Source organism: Macaca nemestrina, chromosome 5 (assembly GCF_043159975.1).
Source record: "Macaca nemestrina isolate mMacNem1 chromosome 5, mMacNem.hap1, whole genome shotgun sequence".
Taxonomy (NCBI): domain Eukaryota; kingdom Metazoa; phylum Chordata; class Mammalia; order Primates; family Cercopithecidae; genus Macaca; species Macaca nemestrina.
Window position 1 is genome coordinate 168,002,062 of NC_092129.1, and position 18,415 is coordinate 168,020,476.

Sequence of the window (18,415 nt, forward strand, 5' to 3'; positions counted from 1 at the left end):
GGTGGGAGTTACCCGATTTTCCAGGTGTTGTGTGTCTCAGTTCCCCTGGCTAGGAAAAGGGATTCCCTTCCCCCTTGCGCTTCCCAGGTGAGGCAATGCCTCGCCCTGCTTCAGCTCTCGCTGGTCGGGCTGCAGCAGCTGACCAGCACCGATCGTCCGGCACTCCCCAGTGAGATGAACCCAGTACCTCAGTTGAAAATGCAGAAATCACCGGTCTTCTGTGTCGCTCGCGCTGGGAGTTGGAGACTGGAGCTGTTCCTATTCGGCCATCTTGCTCCGCCCCCCGGTAAATGATTTCTTTGAGTTAAAATATTGACTTTTTTTTTTCTTTCTTTCTTTTTGTGACAGAATCTCACTCTGTCACTCAGGTCGGAATACAGTGGTATGATCTTGGCTCACTGTGACCTCTGCCTCCTGGATTCAAGCAATCCTCCTGCCTCAGCCTCCCAAGTAGCTGAGATTACAGGTACCTGCCAACATGCCTGGCTGATTTTTGTATTTTTAGTAGAGATGGGGTTTCACCATATTGGTCAGGCTGGTCTCAAACTCCTGACCTCAGGTGATCTACCTGCCTTGACCTCCCAAAGTGCTGGGATTACAGGTGTGAGCCACCACAGACAGCCCCCAAAAATACTGATTTTAAGATTAAGTGCAGAGTTTTAAAATTATAGACTTCTAATTATGCCAGTCGTGGGATTTTCTTCTCCTATTTTATCACTTTGTTTCCATAAAATAATGTCTTTCCTTTTTTAGTCTCCACCTTCCTGATTGTGACTTAAATTGTACATTATATAGCTTTTCTAAATACAATCTAAAGTTATACAGATGAGAGGAAGTAAAGGATTTTATCTTTGTGACTGTTATATGTGTATATATACTAAGTAGGTATGTGTATATATACTAAATAGTGTAGCCTTTTTTCCTCAATCAGAGGTTATTTTCCAGGTCATCAGTCCAACTTCTTAATAGTTAATATTCTTCAAAACTCCATGTTTGAATGGAATCATCACTGATTCTTATTTTATGTCTGTAGTTTCATTATCTGGTTTCCTCCACTTCCAATAAAAGCTTTCAAAAATTTTCTCCCCTCTGGTCTTGAAAGTAGAAAATGGGATGTCATGCGGGCTAATAATAATCTGAGTGCTTCTGTTTAATAATGTATTCAGTGGGCTAACTTAGTCCTTTCTGAACTGACACATAGCAGAGAGGCACTTTAAATACTTTTTGAGGGAATAAGTGTTCAACTTTCAAAGCAAGTTAGATTTTAGCAATCTTATGAATAAATTTATATTAATAGAATCTGTTGAACTTTTTAATTAGAATAATTTGTAAATTTGGTATAGTACAGAGTTTTCATATACCCTTCGCCCAGTTTCCTCTAATTTTAACATCTTATAACTACTATACATTTGTCAAAACTAGGAAACTGACATTATATATTACTATTAAGGAAGCTATAGACATCTTTTGGATTTCCCTAGTTTCTGTACTAATGTTCTTTTTCTCTTCCAGGATTCCCTCCAAGATATTACGTTAATTGTCAGTTATCCTTAGTTGCTCCAGATCTGTGACAGTTTCTCAGACTTGCCCCCTTTTCCATGTCCTTGACACTTTTGAAGAGTTCTGGCCAGGTATTTTTGTAGACTCTCCCTCAGTTTGAATTTGTCTGATGTTTTCTCATGAAACATTCAACAATAAGTATAAGTTTTGGGTAAGATTTCCACAGAGCCGAAGTGACATTCTCATTGTGTCTTATGAAAGGATGCAGGATGGAAACACGACATTGACAACCTTGATTGCTTGGTTAAGGTAGTTTCTCTCAAGTTAATGTAATGATTTCTAAAAATAAAACTATCAATGCAGCTTCCAGATGCAGTAAAGTTACATATTTACAAACATGAAATAAACACATAGAAAGTATTAAATTTCAATGACAACTGCACAAAAGTTATTCAAATAATGACTCTAGTGATACTTCCCTCTTTTAAATGAATTGTTAAATGTATTATCTTAAAATATCTATGCAGTGACTGCATGGAAATGTATATTAAAATCATTTCTGCATTTCCTTTGCCATGTTAAAGTAAAAAATATTCTAAAAATCTACATAAAATACTAAATCATCTTTACAATAATTTTGAAAAAACATATCAACATTTCTAAACTATGGCAAGTCACCTTCAGTTGTAATCTTTGGTAGGTATAACTATCTTCTACTTTTCCAATTACAATATTTAAAAATATTTTTGATATTGCACCAGAGCCTATATAGCATATACTCTGAAATAGCATCTACGTATAGCAGTAGAATACTGAAAATTTGATCTAGCATACTTATTTAGTTTTCTGATTCAGCTTGTTTAAATTTTTCATCTTAGTGAATATACATCCCCAAACTTGTAAACTTTTTTTTTCTCTAGCAGTTTATTTTTTCCCTAGTAGTGAATATCTTCGATTTTGCAGACAATCAAGCAAGATACTCAAAAGTTGCCTCTGGTGGATGCAACCCAGATGCCCATCTGCAGATGAATGGATAAAGAAAGTGCAGTCTACAATGGAATATTATTCAGCCTTAAAAATGAAGGAAATCTCGTCACATGCTACAACATGGATGAACCCTGAAGACTTTTGTTAAATGAGATAAGCCAATCACAAAAAGAAAGATACTGTACAATTCCACTTACATGATGTATCCAGAGTACTCAAATGTGCAGAAACAAAAAGTAGAATGGGTGTTGCCAGGAATTGGGGGAGGAGAACAGGGAGTTGCTGTTTAATGGGTACAGAGTTTTAGTTTTGCAAGATGAAAAAGTTCTGGAGCTTTGTTTCACAACAATGTGCAATATTCTTAACCTTACTGAGCTGTACAACAAGAAATGGTTAAGATGGTAACGTTTGTTTCTACCAGAATGAAAAATAATGGCCTCTATACGTTTTAAACATTTATTTATTTTGAAATAATTCAGACATGCAGAAAGTTGCAAGAACAGTACAAAGAGTTCTTGGTACAGAGGTTGTTTTCTATTCCCTTCATCCAGATTCCCCAATGGTTAACATTTTACCACATTTGCTTTATTCTTGTGTGTGTGTGTGATACTTTTATATGATATTTGAGAGTAGATTGAAGACATGATTCCCTCTTATTCCTAAACACTTCAGTATGTATTTCCTAAGAACAAGGACATTCTCCTAAAGTAACCACAGTATAATTTATTAAAACAGGAAATGAACACTAATAAAATAGTATTTTCTGATCTGTAGACTTTATTCAAATTTTGTTAATTGTCCCAATAATGTCCTGTATAGTGAAAATAAGATAAAATAGAGGAAGAAAAAAATCTAGTCCGGAGTTCACTCCAGGATCACACATTGCCAAATCTCTTTAGTCGCCTTTAATCTGGAATAGCTCCTCAGTCTGTCCTTGATAACCTTGATATTTTGGACAAATACAGGCCAGTTATTTTGTAGAATGTCTCTCAATTGGGTGTTCTTAATGTTTCCTCAGATTAGATTGAGGTTATACATTTTTGGCAGGAGTACCACACAAGTGATGTTGTATTCTCCGTGCATGATATCAGGAGGCAGGATGTAAATTTATTCCATTATGGGTGATGTTAACTTTGATCATTAAGTTAAGATGCTATCTACCCAGTTTCCCTGGAGTAAGGGTATTATTCCCCTCTGCCTTTCCCCTTACCCCTTGCAACTGATAAGTACTTTGTGGGAAGATACTTTGAGATTACGTAGTATAGATTATATTCTATTCCTCACCAAAACTCTTACCCAATAGTTTTTAACATCCATTGATAATTCTTGCCCAAGTCAACCATAACGATGAGGTTTGTCAAGTGGTGACTATCACTTCATTTCTTCTAGATTTTTTGCTGGTGTTCTACTACAGTAAAGAGCTTTTCCTTCTCATCGATTTATTCGTTTATTTATTCATTTATTTACTTATCACAGTATAGACTCATGGATTCTTATTTTATTCAGTGAGCTATACTTTGTTACTGTCATTATTTTGATGCTCAAATTGTACAAGATTTGGCTAGTGGGAACCCTTCAAGCTATTTCCCGTGTTCTTTTGACATGGCTCCATCCTTCTTTGAACACTTCTTTACTTTCTGGTTCAAGATGTTTCAGGATCATTTTTTATTTTCTCTTTTCCAACCCTGGAATCAGCCATTTCTCCAAGGAGCCGTTGTTCCTTTTAGTGGAGAATAATTGTTGTTTTGTTTTGTTTTTGAGACAGGGTCTCTCACCCTGTTGCCCATGCTGGACTGCAGCCATGGGATCTCGGCCCACTGCAGCCTCAACCTCCCAGGCTCCAGTGGTTCTACCACCTCAGCCCTCCGAGTGGCCGTGACCACAGGTGTGTACTACCACACCCTGCTAATCGGAAATAATGTTTAGATATCAATATTTGAGCACTAGGAGTGCTCATTGCTACAGGAGTGTCATTGCTTCTAGGCCCTTTCAGCAGAAAGAGCTAGGATGTGAATGTATGTGTGTGTGTGTGTGTGTGCATTCACACATGCGGTTTACAGGAAGGGTTCCCTGAGAACTGAACGCAGACAGAAATTAGTGAGCAGAACGTTTGTTAGGGAGTGCTCTAGGGATGAACCACTATGGAATGCAAGGGAAGGAAGCAGGATGGGGCACAGGGAGAAGACAGCCCTCAGTTGATCCCATGGGAGCTCTGATGCTGGATGTTCCTTTAGAGTTGTTCTGAGTTGGGATGAGGGATTCAGGCCTTCATACCCCTGAGTCAATCAGTCATTGAATATGAGCCTCCCTAGGAAGGGTTCATGAAGTCGGGCAAGGTGGCTCTCTAGGCAAGAGAGCTAAGGCAATAGCTAAGGCAATTCCGAAAAGGGCTGGCAGCTGAGACCTGTTAGCCAACAATGTTTCCAGCATTTTTGGTAATAAATCCTTCAGTCATGAAAAGACTGGGCAGCAGGGATTACTGATGACACATCTACACACATGCTTATCTCTATCAATGTCTGCCATCCATCCATCCATCCATCCATCCATCCATCCATCCATCCATCCATCCATCCATGAACCTATCTATCTGTCTTAAAAACCAGGAGTTTGGCTGGGCGCGATGGCTCACACCTGTAATCCCAGCACTTTGGGAGGCTGAGGCGGGTGGGTTGCCTGAGGTCAGGAGTTCAAGACCAGTCTGGCCAACATGGTGAAACCCCGTCTCTACTAAAAATACAAAAAAATTAGCTGGATGTGGTGGTATGTGCCTGTAATCCCAGCTACTCGGGAGGCTGAGGCAGGGGAATTGCTTGAACCAGAGAGGTGGAGGTTGCAGTGAGCCAAGACTGCGCCACTGCACTCCAGCCTGGGAGACAGAGCAAGACATGGTCCAAAAACAAAAACAAAAACAAAACAAAACAAAAAACCCCAGAAGTTTATAGTAATATTTCCAATTCCAGTTCAACACCACAAGTTTCATTCTATAATTTTACTTTTCCATATTTATAGGTATTCTTTCTTTCTTTTTGTCTTTTTTTTTTTTTTTTTTTTTTTGACAGAGTCTCACTCCGTCACCCAGGCTGGAGTTCAGTGGCACTCCAGTGGTATTTTTAATAGAGACAGGGTTTCACCATGTTGGCCAGGCTGGTTTCAAACTCCTGGTCTCAAGTGATCTGCCTACCTTGGCCTCCCAAAGTGCTGCGATTACAAGTGTGAGCCACCGTGCCCGGCCTGTAGCTCCCATTTCTGATAGTGAGACCTGGCACCCATTGTTAATCTAGGTTAAATCGTAAAACTCACTGAAACCAGTTTTAGAATTGCTCAGTCGTTCCACTGCAAAAGACCTATTAACTAGAGTTCAATATTTGTTTAGAGTTCTTTTTGCCTTTAATCTGAGAGTATATAATTGAAACACTGTGTTCAAAGTTCCCTTGGGTTGAATCCTTCTTTCCTCTTCTCCCCCAGTGTGGTTTGTTATTCATTTGAAACGCATTAGGTTTGTTTCTGGGTACTTTCCATTTTAGGGCTTTCCCCCTGTCGATTTTATTCTTATTATTATTTTGAAAGTATGTAAAACATTTACATGGATCAAATGTCAAAATTATATAAAAACATACACTCAGAAAAGTGATGGTGCCCCCTCGTTTCTTTCTTTCTTTCTTTTTTTTTTTTTTCTTTTTTTGGAGACAGAGTCTCACTTTGTAGCCCAGGCTGGAGTGCAGTGGCACAATCTCCGCTCACCGCAAGCTCCGCCTCCCGGGTTCACGCCATTCTCCTGCCTCAGCCTCCCAAGTAGCTGGGACTACAGGTGCCCGCCACCACGCCCAGCTAATTTTTTTGTATTTTTAGTAGAGACGGGGTTTCACCGTGTTAGCCAGGATGGTCTCCATCTCCTGACCTCATGATCTGCCCACCTCAGCCTCCCAAAGTGCTGGGATTACAGGCGTGAGCCACTGCGCCCGGCCTCCCCTCATTTGTTTCATACCGTTCTCTAGTGGGTGAACAATATCTTTCATGCTTGGTATACCTTTTTGAAAAAGTAAGTATATTCACATATATATAAATTCCTTTCTTTCGTAACTGAAAAGTAGTCTACTATCGGTCATTGTTTTGGACTTTGCTTTTTTTAGAAAAACTAAACAATATATTTTGGAAATCACTATCAGTTCATACGGGTCACTTCGTTCTATTTTACAGTTGCATTATTCTCCATTGTGTGTACATACTGTAGTTTGACCACTTTTCTGTTCAGGCATTCAGGGCATTTCCCATACTTTGCAATTACAGATAACACTGCAAAGACTAACCTTGTGCATATGTACTCTTATAGTGTGGGAGTCTTCCTAGGGTTTTAAACAATATTTTTTCCCTTTTTTCTTTCCTCTGTTCTCTTTATTGTATTATTAGGTTATCGTTCATTAATTATAGGCAGAACAACGATATCAAATGGCAATGCACGGTCTTGAAACTTCTGTTTCCAATAGACAGCTTCCTGGGGAAAACTTTTTATCGATTACTTAGTAGCCATCCGTATGCTAACAAACTGCAAATAAATAATATTTACAGGCTGGGCGCAATGGCTCACACCTGTAATCCCAGCACTTTGGGAGGCCAAGGCAGGCAGATCACCTGAGGTCGGGAGTTCGAGACCAGCCTGACCAACATGGAGAAACCCCGTCTCTACTAAAAATACAAATATTAGCTGGGTGTGGTGGCTCATGCCTGTAATCCCAGCTACATGGCAGGCTGAGGCAGGAGAATCACCTCAACCCAGGAGGCGGAGGTTGCCGTGAGCCGAGATTGTGCCATTGCACTCCAGCCTGGGCAACAAGGAGTGAAACTCTGTCTCAAAATAATAATAATAATAATAATAATAATATTTACAAATAAGTATTTGTTATTTATTATATTGTATTAATCTTATTTGAATAATATTTACGTATTCGTTATTAATGTATATCTATTATTGCATCATGGGAAGTCATTTTAGCTTAGAAGATTGCAAGTCCAGTATAGTGGAGGGGTTGAGAGAATGCATGCTGGAACCAGACTGAGGATTTGAAACCTTCTCAGATGTGTGGCCCTGAGCAAATCATTTAACCTCTCTGTGCCTCAGTTTCCTCATCTACAAAATAGAAATATCAACCGTATGGTTTTACTAGACTGTTAAGCATCTCAAATTTAACACATCTAAAATCCAAATTTCCATGCTGGGAGCAGTAGCTCACGCCTGTAATCCCAGCACTTTGGAAGGCCGAGGTGGGAAGATTGCTTGAGCCCGGTAGTTCGAGACCAGCCTGGGCAACATAAGGAGACCTCATCTCTACAAAAAAATACAAAAATTAGCCAGGTGTGGTGGTGCATGCCTGTAGTCCCAGACACTTGGGAGGCTCAAGTGAGAGGATTGCTTGAGTCCAAGAGTTCGAGGCTGCAACAAACCAAGATTGTGCCACAACACTTCAGCAGGGTGACAACATAAAACTCCATCTCTAAAAAAAAAAAAAAAAAATTCCAATTTCTCTCTTCTCCTTCCCCTTCAAAACTGTTGTTTCCTCAGTTTCCCCAAAGTAAACGGCAACTTCATCAAGTTCTCAGGCTCAAAGCCCTGGAATCATTATTGACTCCCCCTTTTTTCCCCCATCACATATCTAATTCACCCATGAGTCCCAGGTTATTACAATAATCTCCTGACCGTCCTTCCTACTTCTGCTTTTGCCACCCTATAATGTATTCTCCATCAATAGCCACAGTGATACTTTTAAAAACAAACCTTTTAATGTCGCTCCCCTGCTCACAGCCCTCTAATGACTTCCTGCCTCACTCAGAATAAAAGCCAGAAAGCTGGCAATGGCCCACCTGATCCAGCCCTCTGTACTCTTGGGTCTCATATTCTACCCCTCCGACCTGTGGCTCCCTGCCCTGCAGCCACACTGGCCTCCTTGCTGTCCCCGAACTGAACATGCTTGCAGCTCAGGGCCTGTAGCACCAGCTGTTCCCTTTGCTTAGAAAGCCTTGTCCCCAGATATTCCTACCCCTTCTCCTACTGATCTTAACTCAAAGCCTTCTATGACTCCCCTATTTAAAGTGACAGGCCTTATTGCCTACCTCCTTTCTGGCTTTATTTTCCTCCATAGCACTTCTCATTGTCAGGCACATTACACAATTTACTTGTCTGTTTTGTATGGCCTGTCTCCTTCCTCTCCTTCTCCACCCTCTCACCCCCAAGGCATGTAAAATCCATGGGGCAGGGACTTTTGTTTTGCTCACTACTATATCCTCAGCTCCCAGAGAAGTGCTCAGCACATAGGACACCTCAATAATTACTATGTGTCCAGGGGTCCCAAGTCCACCTCCAGGTTCAGGGATTTACTAGGGGAACTCGCAGGACTCAACATAGAGTCATACCCATGGCTAAGATTTATTACAGCAGGAGAATGCCAGGCACAAGCAGCCAAGGGAAAAGACGCATGGGGCGAAGTCCAGGGAAGTCAGACACAAGCTTCCAAGGATCCTTTCCCACCAGAATCACATAGGACACACTTAATTCCTCCAGCAATAAGTTGTGACCTCAGGTCTGAAGTGTTGTTTACCAGGGAAGCTCATTAGAGGCTTAGGATCTATGGTTTTTATTGGGGGCGGGTCACTAGGCACTGCCTGGCACGTACCCAAATTCCAGACCCCCAAACAAGGAAAGAGGTTGTTTGGCAGAAACCATATAATTTGTACAGTTTAGGCACAGTGAGTCCTTCTTATCCGTTCTGGGAATGGTGGAAACCCTCCCCAAATCCAAATTCCTGCACACCAGCCAAGGGCCAACCTCGCAAGCAGGGCTTTCTAAAGATAGCAATCTCAGGCCTGCCGTGTTAACTCTGCACAGTGCGTTAAAAGAATTTGTTACTTTTCAGTTGACAAAAATAAAGCATTTTAGAGAACGAGAGCAAGATAAGGTCAATTAAAGAAAATCTCTCATTTTTTTGCACCTTGGAATCATGGTGATAAATTTTGATCTTACTTATGCACACACAAACACTGTTTGCATATTTTTAAAGTAGGTTGGCCTGGTAAGAAGATGTGGATAGAACTTCACACATTGCTTGGACTCTGTACATTTTAGGATCTATTTCTGAAGGAAATGAGAAGAAGCAAAATCTGGATGGAATGAGTGTCTATCAGAGAGAGTGGAACCTGTGACTGCCTTTATTATTTTTTATTTGAACATATATTTTTAGTTAGAATGCAGGATTAATGGCATGATAATAAACTGTCACTCACAGGTCTGTCCTGAGAAGCACATAATCTTCAAAACATGTTGTTTTTCACGAGTAATTTACACATAGCAGTATTACTATTTAGTACTAGCGTCAAAGACGACATTTAGATTCTCCTGTTTGGGGCATTTAGTAACATCAAAATGATTTATAGTCAGACAGAGGAAAGCAATTCTAAAGCAGTTTCTTTTTCTTCCCTGCCAGTTCCTTTGCAGTAAGATCCATCTTCTTACATGAGGAATCATTAATAGAGAGAGCTTCAACAAATGTCCAGGTCTTACTCTTGAATACAACAGAGAATGAGTAGAACGATGACTGGGAATACCACAGGAGTCACTATCAGAGACAACCCCAGTGGACACAGACTCTCCCTATGGGGTTCCAAGCCGGATGTCTCTGAGGTGGTTGGAGACGGCTCTTGTAGTGGACATTGCCCTGGATGGTTTTCAAGCCTTGAGGACAGCAGGACCATGTTGCTGCACAGTCGTGAATTCTCCCTGGGGCCAGCTGTCATGTTTCAGAGCTTCATAAACAACTTCTTTTCCTTGCAACTTCACCTTGGCTTGGTTGACATCTGGATACTGTGTCAAGGAATGGTTTCCCCAAATGTGTAACATTCTTTGCACTGTCGGCAGTCACCAGGTTTAAGAGTAATTTGAGCTCGAGTTTGGTTGTGATCCAAACAAGTCAAGCAACTGAAGTTCTCCTTGAAGCTGGATGGAGCCAACTTGGAGGCAGTCAGGCAGTTGATACTGGCTGGGTTTCCCATAGCAATAACCTTAATGAACTTCTTGTCATATTTCTCCAAGGCTGCACCCTGCCATTTAAAGATTTTTACATTTTCAGTAAATCTTTCCTCTCTACACCTTTCCTTCTTGGCACAGAGTCCAAGAGAATGGCCACATCCAGGTCTTTGAAGGCAACTTCTTTATTTGTTTGGATGACATCTTTCGGGAGGGGAAGGGCACAGTCTTGCTGTTCCATTAGGACACTGTTCAGGACAACAAGCACAGGGGTGATATCCAATGGCACAAGAATGATAGGCTAATCTTTACCAAAGACAGATGCATTTATAATACTGTTTAGCAGTGAATATATGATTTGACCAGCTGCCCTAGTCACAAGGACTGGGATTGGTTCAGACAAGGGGGAACTGTGTGACAATTTTAGCACTTGCAAAGTGAGCCTCAGGGAGTCAGGTTACCTCTACTGCATAACTGACTTGTGACCGCCTTTAGCACCATATATTTATATTTTGTTTGATTTGGCTTTTTGAATACCCAGTGCTCAGAAAAGTAGCTGGCACATACAAAAAGCTGCAAAAATATTCGTACAGCAGGTAAATCATACACTATAAATAATAAAAATGATTCCATTTCATAGGCACATGAGTAAACTCAACTTACATCAAAAACAAATGTGACTTGTGGCAGATGCTGAATATAACTTGAAGATTGGTATTAGAGCTACTGTGATACAACAGGTTAGAATATTTTTATTGTACCATACTTAGGTATGTTGGAATGGTAAGTAAATAGTTGGCATTGCTGCTTTTGTTTGGTTAAGCTAAAACAAGAGAGGGAAAACATGCACGCAAACACACACACATACACACACACACCCCTGAAAAATATCTGGTGTTGTGTGGAACTGGGGAAGGAGAATCCCTAGTTCTCTGAATCTAGACTTGCTTAGAGCAGTCTTCTTCAATATGAGACTGTCATCATAATATTGAGACTGTAGGGAAACTTCTCAGGACAGAAGTGCCCAGAAAACTTAAGTCAAAATCATTTTTCAAGTTTAGGACCAGTAAAAGAAAATCCGGCTTGTGGCTGGGCACAGTGGCTCACAACTGTAATCCTAACACTTTGGGAGGCCAAAGCAGTGGATCACCTGAGGTTGGGAGTTCGAGACCAACCTGGCCAACATGGAGAAACCCCGTGTCTACTAAAAATAATACAAAATTATCCGGGCTTGGTGGCGCAAGCCTCTCCAACTACTCAGGAGTCTGAGGCAGGAGAATTGCCTGAACCTGGGAGGCGGAGGTTGTGGTGAGCCGAGATCTTGCCATTGCACTCCAGACTGGGCAACAAGAGCGAAATTCTGTCTCAAAAAAAAAAAAAAAAAAAAAAAAGAGCTGGCTTACTGAAGTCTGAAATGAGACAGGTAGGAGAGACTTAAGAAAAGTATTTTAAGTCTTGATTTGAATATATCTTGTGGTTTTGGAACTTTTTCCCATTAAAACTTTTTTTTATAAATATTATATATTTTGCGTTATATTTTTAAAGCATTATTGAGGTGGAATATGGTACTTTAACTTGTGATGATAATTAGCATGGCCTTTATATATACACAATATATTTGCATATGTGTATAAACATACATTAAACATACATGTGCATACTTTCATCTCCCATTACTGGTTAAAAATGGTTACTTTCTACTAGCTTAGGTAAAATACAAAATTTATTTGTAAATTGTGGAGAGACTAAAACAACCCACTTTAGAGGGGTGACGTTAACCCATTCTCATGCAGGCAAACTCAACTCTGCTTCACACTTGTGGCCTCGTGGCTGACACAATCTTTAACAACATTTTAATGTTCAAGAATAAAAGGAAGAAGAAGAAACAGTCTTGTGAAAGACACCAGTAATGTGATGAAACACTTAAGAGTTCTGCTTTTCTGCGTAAGTCACTATCCCTCTAAAATATTCCTGTGGAGCTTCTCCTAGGCAAATATTGACTCAACACATAAAGGGACCTCAAGCATGTTTCTAGATATAGGATTTGAAAATGAATGCTAAACAATTTTTCTGGCCTATAGTACGATGAGATATTCCTAGAGTTTTAGAGATGAGTCAGTTCTTAAGAGACCCAGATGTAATTTTTCACTGTGCAGACTGGGAAAGTAGGCCCAGAGATTTTAAGGCATTTGCCTAAGATTACACAACAAGTTCTGGGCCAGTGGAAGAACCCATATCTGCTACTCCTAGAATTCTCTCCAGGTTATCCTACTGCTTCCTGCAATCTCCAGAGAAGGGATTCAGGCACTAAGCACCCACTATATATATATAATATATATAATATATTATGTGTATATAATTTTTATATAGATAGATAGATAGATATTAATACAGCAGGCATGTCCAGGCTTTTTGCTTCCCCGGTCCATACTGGACAACGAATTGTCTTGGGCCACACATAAAATACAGCAACACTAATGATAGCTGATGAACTAAAAAAAAAAAAAAATTGCAAAAAACATATCATAATGTTTTAAGAAAGTTTACAAATTTGTGTTTGGCCACATTCAAAACCATCCTTAGCAGCATGTGGCCTGTGGGCCATGAGTTGGACAAGCTTGACATTCAATAATCTAGAAGCTTCTAAATTAATACAGGTTTGATCAGGAAGTGATTTTATGTCTCTTAGGCTGAAGTGGGTGAGTCTTGGCTGTATGATGCCATTTTTAGGTTGTACTCAAGAATGAAAAGCTGGGGAGAGTATCCCTCATTTGGTTTTTCCATGAAACCCAGTAATCTTGGAATGTCCATTGAAACTCTGGAAACTTTGGATATTAACTCTGTGAGAATCCTAGCACTTTTGGGGTATTTTTTCTCAAATAACGCTGCTTTGTAACAAGCCTGCCTGCCTTTGGTCTGCAGACTACCCTGAGCCAGCTGGTGAGCCTAAAATATCACGCTGGCCCATCCAACTCAAATTTAGGGCAGCAGTTTGAATTTAGTTGCAAGTAATACATTAAAACCTGAAGAATGTTTTTGGTGTATAGCTACATATTTTGAAAAAACTGGAGGATTGCTTGTGCTTGGGGAATCTCAATGACACGTGACTCCAAAAATAGAGAGAACATGGTGGCTGTCTCTCCAGGGCTGACTGAGGTGACAACCCAGTTGGAGTTGCTGCTGAGAGGTACCCGCCCAGATTTGTGGTAGTGCAGCTTGTCCCCTAGATCTGCCTGCAGGTTTTGTGGATGTGCCCCCTTCCTCTCCCATGTTCAGCACTCCTCCGGGAGCAGTGAAACACAGAATCTCTAGTCATTTTTTGCTAGCAATCTAATGGAAGGTGGCATTTAAGTTTACTGTGTTTCACTCGTACCTCACGAGTACCAGCCCACTCCGAGCATAACCTTAGCAGCATAGCAGAAGGTATACCTACTCCTGGCTCTACCCCCAAAATGAGAAAATCCGTCTTTAATTAAACAGGTACAGTCTAAGTGGTTCATAAATAAACCTCTGGCATCATGTTGGGATCAACCCCCTGTTCCTGCCCTCACTCCTCCTACCTGCACCAAATCAGGCTGGTACTTTCCCAACAAATGATTGCTGTAATACAATACTTCATTAATCTGATGTTCTTAACCAGAGGAAGCAGTAAGACAAAAATTAGCATGAAGAGTCTTGTTTCTTTAGGGAGCATAATAACTAACCAGTTTTCAGGACACAATAAGAGTATGTTCTTACTGAGTTTTCTTACCAGGACTCAAAGAAGTCTACAAAATTCTATCATTGTTGCTGCCCCCCACCACACCATCCCCCTTGCTGCCCTGCATTACCAAATATTCTAATTAATTTAAAGAAATTAATGTCTACAGATGCTAGAATTAACAGTGGCCCGAATGAAGGGAAAAATCTCTTGTTAGCTCCTATTGTGTCAATCACTGTTATTAATTTAGCAGTAATAAAACTCAGCCCCAGTTGGAGAACCGTGACCCTCACCATCTGGTATGGTAATTCACAAAACTTCTAGCTGGGACGCTCCCAGCATCCAGGGGTTGAAATAGGATCACGCTGGGATCAGATCCCTTGGCCCGCGCTCCAGAGACCCAGGGCCAAAAGCGAAGGAAAACACCGAACATCAGAATGATGCCATCCCCTGGGTAGCAAGTAGTTTATCATGTGCTTTCCCAGACATCTGGCAGAGCATCTGTGGGGTGGAGGTCAGTGGAATCATGGACCATCAAGTCTGTTATTTTCCATTTACAAAACAGAAAAGGAAAATGGAAATGACCATGCAGTATGCTTCTGTGATCCAGGTACTTGTACCACAAGTACTATTTGGCATTTTATGGCCGCCAAAGAAAGATAATCTGCCACTCATTCAGTCCCACAGTAGAAAGCATTCTGTTGGTGAATAAAATAAATGGAAAGAATTCATCCTTATATATCACACGTTAGGTTGAAGTCAATGATGAATTAACAAAGCTAAAACTCATAGCTTCCCCCTCATTAGCTACCACTTAACGATCTATCTATATATATTTGTTACAACAAGTATATATGTTTTGGTAAAATCAGTGCCTAGGTTTTATTTATTTATTTATTTATTTATTTATTTATTTATTTATTATTTGAGACAGAGTCTTACTCTGTCACCCAGGCTGGAGTGCAGTGGTGCCATCTTGGCTCACTGCAACCTCTGCCTCCCGGATTCAAGTGATTCTCCTACCTCAGCCTCCTGTGTAGCTGGGATTATAGGCACGCACCACCATGCCCTGCTAATTTTTGTATTTTTAGTAGAGACGGGGTTTCACCATGTTGGCCAGGCTGGTCTCGAACTCCTGACCTCAAGTGATGCACCTGGCTCAGTCTCCCAAAGTGCTGAGATTATAGGCGTGAGCCACCGCGCCTGGTCGTGCCTAAGTTCTAAATGTTTATTTAAAGATTTTTATATTCTCTACATGCTAAATTTTAGTCAATTCCACCTTAGGATAAAACCGTAAATTTCAGTAATATATCAGACTAAACAAGGAAACAACTCAGTTTAAAGACAACAGTTCCAGTCTTTTACTTTCAAATAATATTTTTTAAAGGGGAAATATTTTGTGCTTCTAGATGTTTTATTATTTGTTCTTATAAAAATCATAGTTTCATTTTCTTATAAGTTTTATCATACAAAAACAATAACAGCAAGAATAGACTAGCTTCCTGTATAACTAAAATAACATGGATTTCATATTCTTCCTTTGGGCATTTCATTTTGGCATAAAAATAGAATATATCTAACAATCTAAGTTAAAATTGCTATATTTTCCATTGATATAATTTCTTTGTGCTTGGAATCCATGTTGGTACCTGCCTTTTAAGATAATAGCCTTATTACTATTATCTTAAAGATCTCTGAGTGGTAGAGAAAACTAAATAAGATAATCCTTTGAATAAGCTAAGTATAGCAACATCCAAACTCAACTTTTAACTCTTATAGTTGTAGTTAACAAGTCTCAACAAAACCTTTGGCTCTCTTGTTCCCCCATGCTATTTCTACGGCAAGCAAGACCTTTAACCTACCAGACTTTACACACCTGTTGGTCTTTTGTTGGTCTTTGAGTCTGACCTTAGAAGAGAGTTTGACCTGCAGCTGTGCTGCCTGGCAGATTTAATCCTCTGCAGGCTGACTTCATTCTTGTGCTTTACATCAGATGTTGTCTAACTGGGTTCAACGATTAGAGAAAGTGCATTGTTTATGTCTTCATTTGGTCTGAATGTTTTGGTGTGAATGTGGCCTCTCTTGAGGGCTCTGAACAATTTAAAAGAGCCCAGTAAGATACAAATGGGAAATGTAAGTGCATTGCTGTTTCCAGAAAAACCTGTGCTTTATCACCTTTTATTCTCACCTCATAATTACAAAGAAAGGCTGAGTAAAGCAGTAATAGTTCAACAAGTCAGTAACGCAGACACCATGGCCTACTTCCCTTTGATTATCTGTAAAAAAGCATCATGTTAACAACAATGAAAATGGGTATCTAAGATGAATTTGGGAAGGTGAGCCCCCTTATTGTCATATCTTTTAAGACAACTTGTCAGTGAGGGTAATTGCCACAGGCTTTGGGGTCATTGCTGATCCTGGCAAAATTTAAACAGCTGCTGCAAGCACCTGTTCTTTATCCCAGGCCCTCACAAATGCTCGCAATGTGCTCACAATTCAGAATAAAAAAAACTTTATTAAAGCAATTTGATTACTTTTAAATGATGTTTTATTCATGCATGCAAATAATTTTTTAAGTTTCATGTCATGTATGTCTTTCTTTCCACATAGGTGAGCCTAAAGACCAAAGAGAAAATACAGGAATTGAAGTGTGGCAATGTGTACTAACCTTGGAGTGCTGATGAACACCACCAACTCTTACCGATTCTGACCTCAAGCTGATTATTAATGCAGATAGTTAAGCAGGTTTCGAGAAAGATCCCATATGATTGAGTCCTAGAACTTCTTGCTAGCTGCATGGGGCAGTGTTGGAAGTAGACAGTATATTTCTTGGAGAAAAATTTATATGTCCCTGCCACTATCCTCAGTGCAGGAGGTGAGACAGAGCACAAAGGGAAGAAGATATGGAGACAGCCGTGGACAACACTAGGTTCCTCTCTGAAACTTGTCAAGGAAAAAAGAGGGAAGTGAGCTTTCATCCAAGATGCTTCCAGGTACTGCTCTGGTTTCAATGGGTAAGTGGCCCAAGTGATGCTTAGTGCAGGTTAGCCGACCCTAGATTCTCTCTGGGAAATGCTTTCTTGTCCCTGCTACACCTTTGCCAAGGCAATGGGTGAAAGGGATTCCAGGGCACTGTGGAAATCAAACACCACAAAGAGAAAGAATGGCTGCTTCTTTGCTGTCCTTTGTGTTATGGTTTGAGTGATGGTCCCCAAAGAGATGTTGAAGTCCTAACTCCCAGACCCATGAGTGTGACCTTATTTGGAAAGTCTTTGCAGATGTAATCAGGTTAAGATGAGTTCATGTATTAGTCCATTCTCATGCTGCTAACAAAGGCATACCCCAGACTGGGTAATTTATCAAGGAAAGAGGTTTAATTGACTCACCATTCTGCATGGCTGGGGAAGCCTCAGGAAACTTACAATCACAGCAGAAGGGGAAGCAAACATGTCCCTCTTCACGTGACAGCAGCAAGGAGAAGTGCAGAGCGAAGTTGGGGAAAGCTCCAAATAAAACCATTAGATCTCATGAGAACTCACTCACTATCATGAGAACAGCATGGAGGTAGCTGCCCCCATGATTCAATCACCTCCCACTGGGCCCCAACTGCAACACGTGGGGATTATGGGAACTACAGTTCAACACAAGATTTGGGTGGGGACACAGCCAAACCATATCCATTCACAACAGATTAGAATGTGAGATTGAATTCAATGACAGATGTTCTTAAAAGAGAGAAAGCAGACACAGTCATGCACAAGGAAGAAGACCATGTGAAGACAGATGCAGAGACTGGGGTGATGCAGCTACACACCTACCAAGGAATGCCATGGACTGCCAACAGCCCCCAGAAGGTGGGTGAGAAGGAAGCAGATTCTCCCTCAGAATCTCTAGTAGGAACCAACCCTGCCAACAGCTTCATTTCAGACTTCTTGCTCCCAGGACTGTGAGAGACTGTTTCTGTTGTTTTAAGCCACGCAGTTTGTGGTGCTTTGCTATTGCATCCCCAGCAAATGGATACATCCTGCCATGCAGCAAGGCAGTAACCATGCTCTGCTTCCTCCCTATCCTTCCCAGAATAGAGACTGGGAGACAGTGGACAATGGTAGATCCCTGTGATGCTTACTGATTGAAGAGTGGAGTTTGGCCTCTAAAGTCTCTCTCTGATGGGCACAAACCACTGCCACAATAGTAGACCCACCATTCCTTGAGTG

The 18,415-nt window shown here is 40.6% G+C and overlaps 1 long non-coding RNA gene and 1 pseudogene across 1 annotated transcript; one reads left to right on the plus strand and one right to left on the minus strand.

Moving 5' to 3' along the window:
• The first annotated feature begins 346 nt into the window (after window positions 1–346).
• On the plus strand, window positions 347–2,910 carry LOC139363208 (uncharacterized). The gene is made up of 3 exons (XR_011623157.1): window positions 347–466; window positions 1,513–1,631; window positions 2,464–2,910. It is a non-coding gene; the product is annotated as an uncharacterized lncRNA (long non-coding RNA).
• A 6,825-nt stretch (window positions 2,911–9,735) lies between these two features.
• LOC105482629 (malate dehydrogenase, cytoplasmic pseudogene) lies at window positions 9,736–17,720 on the minus strand (annotated as a pseudogene).
• Between the last annotated feature and the right edge of the window lie 695 nt (window positions 17,721–18,415).